Source organism: Procambarus clarkii, chromosome 38 (assembly GCF_040958095.1).
Source record: "Procambarus clarkii isolate CNS0578487 chromosome 38, FALCON_Pclarkii_2.0, whole genome shotgun sequence".
Lineage (NCBI taxonomy): Eukaryota > Metazoa > Arthropoda > Malacostraca > Decapoda > Cambaridae > Procambarus > Procambarus clarkii.
In genome coordinates, this window is record NC_091187.1 from 170,001 (window position 1) to 186,144 (window position 16,144).

The 16,144-nt window shown below is 38.9% G+C and overlaps 1 pseudogene; it reads right to left on the reverse strand.

The window, feature by feature from the left end:
* Positions 1-13,888, reverse strand: part of LOC138372137 (voltage-dependent T-type calcium channel subunit alpha-1G-like) — a 29,300-nt pseudogene extending 15,412 nt beyond the window's left edge.
* Positions 13,889-16,144: the final 2,256 nt, after the last annotated feature.

A 16,144-nucleotide genomic window follows, 5' to 3' on the forward strand; every position in this document is an offset into this window, starting at 1 on the left:
CAATCACAATTAGTAGCACAAAATATATCCAGTCCCAAAAGGGGTGAGTATACCATACAAATTGAATAGATCGAATACTAATGACCCAAAGTGTATAACAAAGAATTTGAAGAACCTTATAGGTAAAAAGAGAGCTTGGTACAAAAGGATTAAAAATGGGGAGGTCACTTTAGAACAGGAATTCGTACAACTGGTTAGAAATGTTAAAAAAAGAGATAAGGAAAGCAAAAAGAAACTATGAAGTTCGCATAGCAGAGCAAGCAAAGACAAATCCTAAAGGGTTTTTTCAGTTATATCGTACTAAGACTAGGGAAAGGATAGGTCCATTAAAAACTGAGACAGGTCAAATAACAGATAGTGATGAAGAGATGAGTAGTATTTTTAATAAATATTTAAATATTTTGTATCTGTATTTACTAAAGAGGAACTAAACAATATGCCTTCAGCCGAACAAGTCTATGTGGGTAGGGACGAGGACAGGTTGACGAGTTTACCAGTTACCAGGGAGGGTGTTCTTAAACAAATAGTAAAACTCAAACCAAACAAATCCCCAGGGCCGGATGAAGTGTTTGCCAGGGTGCTTAAAGAATGCAAAGAGGAGCTTTGTGACCCACAGGCAACCATATTTAATAAATCAATATAGTCAGGCAGAGTGCCAGAGTTTTGGAAAGTTGCTAATGTGATACCAGTTTTTAAGAAAGGAGATAGATCACTTGCGTCTAACTATCGACCAATTAGCCTAACGTCTATTGTGGGAAAGTTATCCGAATCTATAATAGCAAATAAAATTGGTCTTCATCTTGAAAAACATAAATTAATAATTGAGTCGCAACATGGTTTTATAAATGGCCGTTCATGTTTAACAAATTTGTTACCTTTTTATTCTAGCATTGTTGAGGCAGTTGATAGTGGTAAGGATTGCGATGTTGTGTACCTTGACTTTAGCAAAGCTTTTGATACAGTGCCACATGAAAGACTGATTAAAAAGATGGAGTCTCATGGTATTGGGGGTGCTATATTAAGCTGGATTAGGGCATGGCTATACCAAAGGAAACAGAGAGTTAGTATAAATGGAGTCAAGTCAGAGTGGGAAAATGTTGTAAGCGGGGTGCCTCAGGGCTCTGTCCTGGGACCTTTGTTGTTTATAATATATAAAAATGATTTAGATTCAGGTTTGAGTAGCAACATTTGCAAATTTGCCGATGATACGAAAATCGGTAGGGAAATTAATTCGGAGGAGGACTCACAATCACTTCAAGTTGATCTAGATAGGGTTTTGAAATGGTCGAAGGATTGGCAGATGCAGTTTAATGCTGATAAATGTAAAGTTCTGAGGTTAGGTAATGATGGTAGGGTTACAAGTTACGAGCTAGATAGTGTTGAGATTGCGAAGTCGAATTGCGAAAGGGATCTGGGAGTTATGATTAGTAAGAATTTAAAACAAAAGGATCAATGCATAAATGTTCGTAATAAGGCAAATCGGACACTTGGATTTATTAATCGCAGCGTTAGTAACAAGACACCTAGTGTGGTTCTCAAGCTATATTTTACTCTAGTTAGGCCCCATTTAGATTATGCAGTTCAGTTTTGGTCGCTATATTATAGAAATATTATAGAATGGATATAAATTCACTTGAACGTGTCCAACGTAGGATGACTAAGTTAATTCCCCAAATTAGAAATCTTTCATATGAAGAAAGATTAACAAAGCTCAAGTTGCATTCACTGGAAAGGCGAAGAGAAAGACTTCACCTGACCAGTGGGTCAGGTGAAGTCACAGTGAGAGGTTGTGTTAACCGGAGCTCCTGAGTGTTGTTATATTATCATTGCAATATGGAAGTTGTAGTTAAGGACCTGGTGACTCTAGTGGGAGCCCTGAGGACAGAGTTGGACTTTCTGCGGGAGGAGGTGCGTCAGCTGAAAGAACAACGAGAAGTAACGAAGGAGGAGACCAGCAGTAAAGGGACCCCGTCTTGGAGAGTTGTGAAAGACAGGGGCCTTAAGAAGACTTTGATAAAGCCGCCTTCAAACGCCATAGCAACTTCTAATTCATTTGACGTTTTGGAGGACGAGTGCTGTGGAGAGACTGTGGATCGCGCAAAAGGGAAAGCAACGAAGAGAAAGGAAGCGCAGGCCCCTCAGAAAGTAAAGGAAGTACCTAAGCAAACATTAGTTGTGGGAGATTCCCAGATAAGGTATTTGGATAGAACGTTTTGTGCTAGAGATAGGGGGAACAGGTTAAGGGTTTGCTATCCCGGAGCTGGCATTGGTGATATTATAAACAACATGAATGATATTATGGCTGGTAATGGGAACAATCCCATTATTTGCATTAGCGTGGGAGGAAATGATGTTGGTCGAGTTAGGAGTGAGGAACTGATTCAGAGGTATAAAACAGCCATAGAGTTAGTTAGGAGCAAGGGAGGAATCCCGATCATATGTGGCATTCTTCCAAGAAAGGGAGTGGGAAATGAATGGATGTCAAGGGCACTTGGTGTCAATTGCCGGCTGGAAAGATATTGCAAATCAAATGCAATATCTTTCATAGACAACTGGGAACACTTCTATGGAAGAAATGAGATGTATGCTCGTGATGGGGTGCATCTATCGAGAGCTGGGGTTGTTGCTGTTGCGAACTCGTTAGAAGAAGTGGTTAGAGGTGTTTGTTTGGGTTTAAACTGTTAGTAGATAGAGGTATGGGAATTGATTTTGAGGAAGGAGGTAATAAAAGTATGTGTTTGTGGGAGAAAGGAATTGGCAAAACGATCAGGGAAAGAGAAGGTCCGCAAAATAACAATTCACTTAGGGTATATTACACTAACAGTAGAAGTCTAAGAAATAAAATTAACGAATTAAATGCTCTTGTCTGCACAGAAAAAATAGATATTATTGCACTTACCGAAACGTGGATGAATGTAGAAAATAGAGAACTATTAGCTGAATATCAAATATATGGATTTAAACTATTTCACACAGATAGATATATTAGACGAGGAGGTGGAGTAGCCATATATGTTAGGGACAATTTGAAATGTAGTCTCAAAGAGGGAATCAAAACAGAGCCACACACAGAAACTATTTGGATTGAATTAAACGAAAAAGCTAATAATATTATAATAGGAGTAATATATAGGCCACCAAATTTAGACAGAATGGAAGCAAAGCATCTATGGGATGAAATATCTAGAGCATCTAGATCTAACAGTATTTATGTCATGGGTGACTTTAATTTTAGCGGAATAAACTGGTTGAACAAAACAGGGAACAGTGAAGAAGAAGATTTTCTAGAATTAATTGACGATTGCTTTCTTACGCAACACATTAAGGAACCAACACGGGAAAATAATATTTTAGATTTAGTGTTAACTAACAGGGAAACGCAAATTAATGACATCGAAATAGGGAGTGAGCTAGGGAGCAGTGATCACAAAGAAATCAGATTTAGCATAGAATGGAATAGACCAGTAGGAGAAAATTCTGTTAAAGTGCCAGATTTTCGAAAAGCTGATTTTAATAGCCTAAGAAATTTTTTGGGTCAAATTGATTGGAAAGTCTTGGGTATGGGGTGTGGGCCGGTCTTGGAGCGAGACATGAACCCAGCGATAGGTGACTTAAATGGGGATTTCGATGTGGATTCAATATATAACTTATTTAAGAATATTCTAAACAAAGCACAGGAACGTAGTATACCATACAAATTGAATAGATCGAATACTAATGACCCAAAGTGGATAACAAAGAATTTGAAGAACCTTATAGGTAAAAAGAGAGCTTGGTACAAAAGGATTAAAAATGGGGAGGTCACTTTAGAACAGGAATTCGTACAACTGGTTAGAAATGTTAAAAAAGAGATAAGGAAAGCAAAAAGAAACTATGAAGTTCGCATAGCAGGGCAAGCAAAGACAAATCCTAAAGGGTTTTTTCAGTTATATCGTACTAAGACTAGGGAAAGGATAGGTCCATTAAAAACTGAGACAGGTCAAATAACAGATAGTGATGAAGAGATGAGTAGTATTTTTAATAAATATTTTGTATCTGTATTTACTAAAGAGGAACTTAACAATATGCCTTCAGCCGAACAAGTCTATGTGGGTGGGGACGAGGACAGGTTGACGAGTTTAGCAGTTACCAGGGAGGATGTTCTTAAACAAATAGTAAAACTCAAACCAAACAAATCCCCAGGGCCGGATGAAGTGTTTGCCAGGGTGCTTAAAGAATGCAAAGAGGAGCTTTGTGACCCACTGTCAACCATATTTAATAAATCAATAGAGTCAGGCAGAGTGCCAGAGTTTTGGAAAGTTGCTAATGTGATACCAGTTTTTAAGAAAGGAGATAGATCACTTGCGTCTAACTATCGACCAATTAGCCTAACGTCTATTGTGGGAAAGTTACTCGAATCTATAATAGCAAATAAAATTCGTCTTCATCTTGAAAAACATAAATTAATAATTGAGTCGCAACATGGTTTTATAAATGGCCGTTCATGTCTAACAAATTTGTTATCTTTTTATTCTAGCATAGTTGAGGCAGTTGATAGTGGTAAGGATTGTGATGTTGTGTACCTTGACTTTAGCAAAGCTTTTGATACAGTGCCACATGAAAGACTGATTAAAAAGATAGAGTCTCATGGTATTGGGGGTGCTATATTAAGCTGGATTAGGGCATGGCTATACCAAAGGAAACAGAGAGTTAGTATAAATGGAATCAAGTCAGAGTGGGAAAATGTTGTAAGTGGAGTGCCTCAAGGCTCTGTCCTGGGACCTCTGTTGTTTATAATATATATAAATGATTTAGATTCAGGTTTGAGTAGCAACATTTGCAAATTTGCCGATGATACGAAAATCGGTAGGGAAATTAATTCGGAGGAGGACTCACTATCACTTCAAGTTGATCTAGATAGGGTTTTGAAATGGTCAAAGGATTGGCAGATGCAGTTTAATGCTGATAAATGTAAAGTTCTGAGGTTAGGTAATGATGATAGAGTTACAAGATACGAGCTTGATGGTGTTGTGATTGCGAAGTCGGATTGCGAAAGGGATCTGGGAGTTATGATTAGTAAGAATTTAAAACAAAAGGATCAATGCATAAATGTTCGTAATAAGGCAAATCGGACACTTGGATTTATTAATCGCAGCGTTAGTAACAAGACACCTGGTGTGGTTCTCAAGCTATATCTTGCTCTAGTTAGGCCCCATTTAGATTATGCAGTTCAGTTTTGGTCGCCATATTATAGAATGGATATAAATTCACTTGAACGTGTCCAGCGTAGGATGACTAAGTTAATTCCCCAAATTAGAAATCTTTCATATGAAGAAAGATTAACAAAGCTTAAGTTGCATTCACTGGAAAGGCGAAGAGTTAGGGGTGACATGATAGAGGTTTACAAGTGGATGAATGGACATAACCGGGGGGATATTAATAGGGTATTAAAAGTATCAACACAGGACAGAACACGAAACAATGGGTATAAATTGGATAAGTTTAGATTTAGGAAAGACTTGGGTAAATACTGGTTCAGTAACAGGGTTGTTGATTTGTGGAACCAATTGCCGCGTAACATTGTGGAGGTGGGGTCCCTCGATTGTTTCAAGCACGGGTTGGACAAGTATATGAGTGGGATTGGGTGGTTATAGAATAGGAGCTGCCTCGTATGGGCCAATAGGCCTTCTGCAGTTCCCTTTGTTCTTATGTTCTTATGTTAGTTAGGGGTGACATGATACAAGTGGATGAGGTATACAAGGGGTTAGGGGTGAGGTATACAAGTGGATGAATGGACATAACAAATGAGATATTAATAGGGTATTAAAAGTATCAACACAAGACAGAACACGAAACAATAGGTATAAATTGGATAAGTTTAGATTTAGGAAAGACTTGGGTAAATACTGGTTCAGTAACAGGGTTGTTGATTTGTGGAACCAATTGCCGCGTAACATTGTGGAGGTGGGGTCTCTCGATTGTTTCAAGCATGGGTTGGACATGTATATGAGTGGGATTGGGTGGTTATAAATAGGAGCTGCCTCGTATGGGCCAACAGGCCTTCTGCAGTTGCCTTTGTTCTTATGTTCTTATGATTCAAAGTGCAGCCAACTACTCAATCCCAGTGAAAAAACAGTCCACCGGACACCATAAAGATCATTGGTACTATTGCGAACGTGTCAAAGAACTCAACCATAGACTCAATAGAACAAGAAAGCTATACAAAAAGCAGCCAAGTGACCGCAACAGGATATTACTTTGTGAGGTCAAGGAACATGTACATCGAGAGACCAGACAAATAAAAGAACAAAAGTGGCTGGAATGGTGTTCACACCTGAATGAACACACCTCTCTTGGAGAGATGTGGCAGCAAATTCACCGGGCCAAAAGGAATAAAACACCTAAAGCTCCACACCCCAAGGATCCTGAACAGGAAGCCGAAGTACTGGCAACCAGGTTTGCAGAGAGAGCAGCCAGCAATCAACTTCCACCAGGTGTATTAGCAGTACAGACCGGACTAGAGGAAGAAAGGTGGCACAGAATCCTTACAGCATGTGAAGAAGTCTCTGACACTAATGCCCCCTTCACACTGGATGAACTCAATAGGGCTAAGAAAAACTCCAAGGATACATCCCCTGGAGCCGACAAAATAACCTATAAAATGATTAGAAACCTCGTCCCAGAGGGAGACGCTGCATACCTAAGGATAATTAATTTAGCCTGGACTTCTCAAACTAGACCTTCTGCTTGGAATAGAGCAGACATAGTGCCGATCCCAAAACCCAAAGATCCAGCTAATCCCAGGCCCATCACTCTCCAAAGCTGTGCAGCCAAGACGGCTGACAGAATGGCAGTCAACAGACTGGAGTGGAAAATGCCTAAACTGCACCATGATATGTATGCCTATAGAAGAGGGGTTGGCACAGTGGAATGTATTACAACTCTGTTAGCCCACTTGAATGACAGACCAGGAATGCTGATATTCCTGGACCTCGAAAAAGCCTTTGAACTGGCTAGCGCCCCAGCTATTCTCTGCTGCCTCATTGACAAAGAGGTCAGAGGCAACCTGCTCTCCTGGACCAAAAACTGTCTCATAAACAGAGAAGCAAGAGTAAAACTTCATGGCACAGTCTCTGAGTACAAAAAGACATGAAAATGGTACACCGCAAGGAGGTATTCTCAGCTCTCTTCTCTTCAACTGTTTAATGGAAAGAATAATGAGGTTGAAACTCCCACATCACTGCAGGCTGCTAAACTACGCGGACGACTTTGTCATCTTCCATAAAAGGAAGGGATGCGGCGCGCCTTGCACCCAAATGCTTAGACTGCATCAGAAAAGAGGCAAAACAGATTGGGATCAAACTCAACCCCTCAAAGTCAAAGGCCATAAAAATAGCGAAGCCCAACATCCAACTCACTGTACACGGACAACCAATAGAATGGGTCGATACCTATCAGTATCTAGGAATCATCCTGGACACACACATGAATTTTAATGCTGAGGTCACTTACTTGAGAGAGCGAACTGCGGCCCAGATCCTCAGGTCGCTAACCTCCCTTTCCGGAGGAGCCAATCTGCAAGTCCTTCGCACATACTATGTACAGGCAGTCAGATCAGTGATCGATTATGCCGCACCTGCACTCACAAATCTATCACACCAACAGTGGAAAAAGCTTGAAGTTGCCCAAAACAATGCTATGAGAGCTGCACTGGGAGAATGGCACTATGTGGACCAGGCTTGAAACTCTTAGACTGGAGACGGGTTTGCCCTCTCTACAAGAAAGAATATCACAAAGGACAGCTACAATTATCAGTAAGATAATTATTTCTTCTGATCCAATCCCAGTACGACAGGCCTTGGTGGTTGGACTAGGCCAAAACAATGGGAACTCTTGGGTTGCAAGAGCAGGAAAAGTCCTAAACAGACTACATTTAAAAAACATGATTATTGATAGAGAGGGTGATCATCCACACCCAAATTACACTCCTTCCGCGCCGTGGGAAGAGCCTACTTAAAAATAGTAATAGAAAGTCTCCCAATGAAAAAGGCTTCCTATGATCCGACAATCCTAAGGCGCATAATAGATGAGCAAACGTATAGCATAGCAGTAGCCACCACATCTTCACAGTGCTGGCGCTGCTCTTTGCACGACCAGCGTACAGGCATATTGGAGACTGGGAGGACTAGTATCATCAACCCAAACTGAGCTGTTTGCCATACAACAGGCATTCGCATATGTGATTGCACAAAACACTCAAAATGCAATCATACACACTCAAAAGCTGCACTTCAAATACTAGGACAAAAACAGTGGAAAGATAATGTGGAAATAATTACCACCATTTTGTATCTTGGAGCAGTCGCTAAAGGCAAAGGACTCAACATAACTTTAAACTGGATCCCATCCCATATTGGAATCCCATTAAATGAAAAAGCTGATGAAATTGCTAAATTGGCAACTCGTCATCCAGTGATATATAAAACTATTCAACCCAGCCTAGAGAACATAAAAAATATCATCACCAAAAAACTCTCACATCTCAACAAAGCCTACCTGCACCAGAGAATAGCTGAGGGTTCGTCATCTTCAACATGGTATCTTCAGGCAACCAAATTAGAAAGGTTAAATATCCCAAAAGGAATCCACAGGGAAATAGCAGTTAGGTTATATAGACTACGTCTAGGTTACAGATGCAACTGGGAGATTGGTGAACCCCGACAGAGAGAGTGCATTTTCTGCCAAACTGTCACAGAAAAGCCATTACTTCACTATCTTCTGGAATGTGAAGCAACCAATGACCTTAGAAGAGCTTTAATAGTTCCTGAATCATGCAGTGGCCACCCTGAAGCCATCAACACAGCCACTCTCCTGGTCAACAAAGGTGTCCAGCAGCTGGACACCCTCATAAAGACTGTGAAGCAGTATCCTCCCCCGCGATAACAGCTTGATGGTTAAATGCAACCTCAGAATACTGAGAAAAAAAAATACCATTTACGGTCCGTGCCCAAGAGGTGGCACGGACCGTAAATGGTATCTTCAGGGTGGCCACTGCATGATTCAGGAGGTGGTCCGTGCCACCTCTTGGGCACGGACCGTAATTGGATTAAGCCACCTCTTGGGTGGCTTAATCTTTATCAATCAATCAACTTCACTCCTAACTCGACCAACATCATTTCCTCCCACAAGGAACGTGGTGGAGGTGGGATCCCTCGATTGTTTCAAGCGAGGGTTGGACATGTATATGAGTGGGATTTGGTTATAAATAGGAGCTGCCTCGTATGGGCCAATAGGCTTTCTGCAGTTACCTTTGTTCTTATGTTCTTCTTATGTATTGGGGGAGCTATATTAAGCTGGATTAGGGCATGGCTATACCAAAGGAAACAGAGTTAGTATAAATGGAGTCAAGTCAGAGTGGGAAAATGTTGTTAGTGGATTGAGTACCTCAGGGCTCTGTCCTGGGACCTCTGTTGTTTATAATATATATAAATAATAAATAAATAAATAAATGTTTATTTAGGTAAGGTACATAAATGAGATTTTACAAAGAATGATGGATTTATAGATAGGGCTAGTACATACAATGCCTAAAGCCACTATTACGCAAAGCGTTTCGGGCATGAAAAACTTAAATGACTAAAGCTTAATACTAATTGAGCATAAAGAATAAAATGAGTTAAGAACAAATAAAAAAAAGATAAAAAGGGGGGAACATGGCTGAAAAAGCCAGCACAAATACAATTAGGTCGACAAACAGCGTCGTTAAAAAAAAAAACAGACATGGGTTGACAATAGAGGGGTAAGGTAGGTTACAGGGAAATTATTAGGTATAGCTTCGTTTTTATCTTAAATTGGTTGAGAGATGTACAGTCTTTAACATGGTTGGGAAGGTCATTCCACATTCTTGGTCCCTTGATTTGTAGAGCATTTCTAGTTTGATTAAATCGTACTCTTGGAATATCAAAACTGTATTTATTTTTGGTGTGGTGCTCATGGGTTCTGTTACAACCTTCTATGAAGCTTTTGAGGTCAGGATTGGCATTACAGTTCAGCGTTTTATATATGTATAATACACATGAGAGAATGTGCAGTGACTTAATTTCTAACATATTCAGAGATTTGAGTAGGGGTACCGAGTGATGTCTGGGGCCAGATTTGGATATTGTCCTAATAGCAGCTTTGTGTTGATTTAACATAAGAAGAACATAAGAACAAAGGTAACTGCAGAAGGCCTATTGGCCCATACGAGGCAGAGCTCCTATCTATAACCGCCCAATCCCACTCAAATACTTGTCCAACCCGCACTTGAAACAATCGAGGGACCCAACCTCCACCACGTTACGCGGCAATTGGTTTCACAAATCAACAACCCTGTTACTGAACCAGTATTTACCCAAGTCTTTCCTAAATCTAAACTTATCCAATTTATACCCATTGTTTCGTGTTCTGTCTTGTGTTAAGTTGCATTCACTGGAAAGGCGAAGAGCTAGGGGTGACATGATAGAGGTTTACAAGTGGGTGAATGGACATAACAAAGGGGATATTAATAGGGTATTAAAAGTATCAACACAAGACAGAACACGAAACAATGGGTATAAATTGGATAAGTTTAGATTTAGGAAAGACTTGGGTAAATACTGGTTCAGTAACAGGGTTGTTGATTTGTGGGAACCAATTGCCGCGTAACGTGGTGGAGGTGGTGTCCCTCGTGTACTTTTAATACCCCATTAATGTCCCCTTTATTATGTCCATTCATCCCATTGTGCACCTCTACCATATGTCACTCCTAATTCTTTGCTTTTCTAGAGAATGTAATATAAGCTTTGACAATCTTTCTTCATATGACAGGTTAACAGGTAGAACAAAGATTACCATTTATATATGGATAACTATTATAAGTCGGTTTGAATGAGTGAATTGCTGCTTGAAGATAGGTATATACACGTGTGGTACTATCAGATTGCATCGTGGTGAGCCTAAAACCCTTCAGATCCAAGCAAAGGGTAAAATGCCAGCAGATATACAATTGCGAACACATTGATACCAAAATGAAAGACATGTGACGAGAATTGAGGTAACCAAAGTGAAAAGAGTGTTCACATTGCATTGCACTAGAGTGCTCCCGGGTTACTTTCTCTCACTTTCTGTTTTGTGCGGATGGTACACCTTGCTTTTGGAGTTTATATGCATTTAAACCTGTAGATAATTCTATTGCGAACACATTGATACCAAAATGAAAGACCTAGGATGATCCTATCTTAGTAACAGACACCAATATGTAGCCATCAATGATATAACCTCTCTCACTCTACCACTTACCATTGGGGTGCCACAGAGCAGCATCCTAGGACCCTCCTGTTTCTTATATACATCAATGATCTCCCTAATGTCTCTAACATACTTAAACCTATATTGTTGTATTGATACTGAGTAGTATTGATACTACTCATCTACTCTGACCCCAACCCATTCCTGTTAAATAATGTTGTAAACAATTAATTAAAAAAAGTCTACTTGTGGATGTCAACCAACAAACTCACACTAAACATAGAAAAGATCTACTATATCTTATTTGGAAACAAATCAACAAATGCAATTCAGCTTCAGATAGCTAATGTAAACATTAACAATAAAAATGATGGAAGTTCCTTGGCCTATTCCTAGACAAGAGACTCAACTTCCGCACCCATATACAACACATAACTAAAAAGGTTTCTATAACAGTTGGTATACTCTCTAAGATCAGATATTATGTACCCTACTCTGCTCTCCTCTCACTCTATTATGCACTTATCTATCCCTATCATTCTTATGGTATTTGTGCTTGAGGTTCAACCTCTGCAAACTACCTCAAGCCCATCATCATCCAGTAAAAATCTGCTATCAGGACAATAACTAACTCTACCTTCAGACAACACACAGCCCCCTTCTTCAAATCCCTAAACATGCTAAACATAAATTCACTCCATACATTCTCCTGTGTAAATTACGTTTTTAAAACCCTTTTTCTAAGTGCAAACCCTGTTCTGAAACTCTTCCTGGACAGATGTAATAGAACACATGGCCACCCCACCAGACATAAATATCTCTTTGATATCCCCAGAGTCAAACTTAATCTATGTAAACACTCTATGTAAATAAAGGGACCTAGTCTATGGAACTCACTCCCTAATGATTTGAAAAGCTGTCCAACTTCTGCCATATTCAAAAATAAAACCAAAAAGTAAATAAATAAATAAATAATATGTTTATTCAGGTAAGGTACATACATACATACAAGTGATGTTACATTAATGGATTGATATATAGATAGAGCTAGTACATACAATGCCTAAAGCCACTATTACGCAATGCGTTTCGGGCAAGAAAAACATTAATATCTAGAACTTAATACTAATTGAGCATAAAGAATAAAAAGTGTTGAGAACAAATACAAATAAAGATAAAAAAAAAGGGAACATGACTGAAAAAGCAGCACAAATACAATAGGTTGACAAACAGTGTTGATTAAAAAAAAAAATTACAGGGTTGACAATAGAGGAGTGAGGTAGGTTACAGGGAATTTATTAGGTAGTGTTTAGTTTTTATCTTAAACTGGTTGAGAGAGGTACACTCTTTAACATGGTTGGGAAGGTCATTCCACATTCTGGGTCCCTTGATTTGTAGAGCATTTCTAGTTTGATTAAGTCATACTCTAGGAATATCAAAACTGTATTTATTTTTGGTGTGGTGCTCATGGGTTCTGTTACAACCTTCAATGAAGCTTTTGAGGTCAGGACTGGCATTACAGTTCAGCGTTTTATATATGTATAATACACAAGAGAGAATGTGCAGTGACTTAATATCTAACATATTCAGAGATTTGAGTAAGGGTACCGAGTGATGTCTGGGGCCAGAGTTGGATATTGTCCTAATAGCAGCTTTCTGTTGGGTAATAAGAGGACGTAAATGATTTTGGGTAGTAGAACCCTAAGCACAAATACCATAGTTGAGGTATGGATAGATGAGGGAGTAATAGAGAGTAACCAGGGCAGGGCGGGGTACATAATATCTGATCTTAGAAAGAATGCCAACAGTTTTTGAAACTTTTTTTGATATATTTAGAATGTGACCCTGGAAATTCAGCTTGTGGTCGATGAGAACGCCAAGGAATTTGCCATCTAATTTGTTACAAATTTGGGTATTGTTTATTTTGAGATTTATCTGATTAGAGGATTTAGTACCTAATTTCATCTTCATAGTTTTCTACCATGGGCTTTATCTTCACACTGTATCTTGTGTTACTCAATCCCCCAATATTTGTACCTAAGCCATATTACTTTAACATTGTAATCTTAGATATCATCTGATATCATGGTTGTTGTATTCAGTGCATATACTACTGCATTATTCCTTGAAACTTTTCCTCGAAATGATCTTCATATTGTGCTTCAGTAAACCAATGTATAACCCTGAAATGCTATCCTCATGTACCTAGTAATCCTTGTTTCTTATTGTGTATTGTTATTATTGTGTATCATTCTGATCTGCTTTTGTGTCAAAATTTCTTCAAATTACCTGCAAACACTTTTGCTGATTTTACTGTAATTATTCTACTTAAAATTATCTGTACCTGTAAAGAAAAGCTGTAAAATACCTGCTAACATTTTTTATCAATTTTACTTAATTTATAAAAAAAAATCTGTTTAAGGCCTTACCCGAAACGCTATGCGTGCTAGTGGCTTTACAAGAATGTTAATTCAACTTATTTTCTATATTCTCTGTTAACCCCCAATGTAACTTCTTGTACATAAATAAATAAAATAAAATAATAAAAATAACAAAATTATTAATGATGGGGTCAAGCGACGAGGGAGTAATTGCGCAAAGCGTCCCTCACCTGTGACGTCACAGCGTCATCTGACGCCATATCAACACAGCGGCCATTTTGTCGTCAGTTCAGTCATGGCGAGGACAAACCCTTCATGCAAACTGCACCTACTATCAAGAAGAAGATTTTGTGTTCCACCGATAGTATTATCGTAAGTAAACACTTATATTTTATATTTTATTATATTAATTGATTCTATTTTTCTGTAATAAAGGTCCAAGAGGTGTTGAGTAAGGAACAAGGGTACTGTGTTGGGAGGTGAGGGCTGTTACTGGTGTCTGTGGGGATGTGAGGACTTGTACCAACCACTATCACCACCAGTACCTTGCCTTGCACCCTGCTTAGTATTCCTATTGAGATATGAAATATTATTGCATTCATATAATTATTCATTCACAGTCATTACTATTTTTATGGGCTATGTTCTGTTACCCTAATGCTTTTTATTCCTGGGCATGTCCATTTACTCTCCAGCCCTTCACTAGCCACTGCTGCACCCCCTCCATGCCCATACTTACTGTGCTTATTCTTACAGGACTGCACTGCATTATGTTGTGGTCACTGCCTGGACACCTTGGCAATGTAGAAACAGATATTCTGCAATACCGTGATATTAGCAGTAGAGTGATAAGCTGACACACGGGAGGTACAATGGAAAGAAGTTGAGTATCAACTCTTGTAATTTATATTGCTTCCAGTGAGTTTTTAGTTTTCTTATAATCACTATGTTATCTATCTCCTACAACCTAGTTATCTGCTTGATACATGCATTATAGGGTTCTGGTAGTTGTTCTACTCACCAAGCCCTTCCAAGGCCAGGCTTGACATGTGAGAGCTTGGTCCAACAGGCTGTTGCTTGGACAGGCCCCTCAGGCCCACATATCCACCACAGCCTTGTTTGTCCAGCACTTCTTGAAGATGTTCAGGTTTTCTCTTGAAGGTGTCGACGGTTGTTCCAGCAATACTGTATTTCTTTTATTGCTGAAAACATGTTTTCAGCCATAAAAAAAATAATCCTGAATCCAGAAAAAATCCCTTTTGTATCATCTGGAAATTGTCAAATATTGCTGATCAAACCTGAGTCTAAATTATTTGTATATATTATGAATTACAGAGGTCCCAGGACAGAGTTTTGAGGAACTCCACTTACATTTTCCCACTCTGATTTAACCCCATTTATACAAACTCATTCTTATCTTTTAGCTAATCATTTATTGTACACACCATACTTAGCCTGTGTAGGGTAGTTTATTGTGCATCCTAGTATTGTGTATGTGTAGTATATATATTTGTGTAGTATATTTGGTATATTTAATGCCTCTAACCTCTCCTCATAGTTCTTGTCCTTCAATTCTGGGAGCCACTTAGTAGCATGCCTTTGCACCTTTTCCAGTTTATGTGCTTCTTAAGATATGGGCACTATACAACCGCTGCATATTCCAGCTTTAGTCTAACAAAAGTCGTGAACAATTTCTTGAGTATTTCGCCATCCATGCATTTAAAAGCTCTGAATATTATCCTTTACCTGCAATTGGTTGTTGCTGTATTTATAGAATATGATTTGTTCTGCTTTACATTTGTTTATTCTTTTTTTTCAAAATTTCTTTCTGCCTCTCTCCTCACTGCCGTGTAGTTGTTTCTCTTTGTATTACTGGTATGTTTGGGGGTTTGGCCTCTTCGTATATTGATTCCATTTTTGTGTCTTTTGGTCTCTGGCCGTCTTGAAATTTCAGTTGAACAAATCCTGTTTCCTAGTTCTGCATCTCTGTTTTGGTATAAATGTTTTTGTTCCTTTATCATATATTTCACAAAATTGACATACTGTGCATAAATTCATCTCAATTACTTCCTTTCCTAACAGCAAGCCTTTCCAGTAAAATTCTTTGAATTCTTTTCTGACTTCCTGCCTAATGTTTGTTTTATCCTAGTGTGTATGATGCCTAGCGTGTGTCTGGTGCCTGTTGTGTTAAACCGAAGATAAATGCATAAGTATAGGTCAGTAATTTCTCCAGCTTTGAAAGGGGCTTTCATTATGCAGCAGTATTCCACTCTAGAGAGCACTAGCGTCTTGAAAACTATCATCATCGGTATAGCATCTCTAGTGTGAAAAGTTCTTGTTATCTATCCTGTCATTTTTCTTGCAGTTATGACGGCTACTTTATTGTGTTCCTTAAATGTAAGGCCTTCTGACATCAGTACACCCAAATCCTTTACGTTGCTTTTCCGTTCAATGTTATGATTTGACTGAGTTTTGTAAGTGGTTTCCGTTTTTATATTTTATTTTTTCCGAAGCGC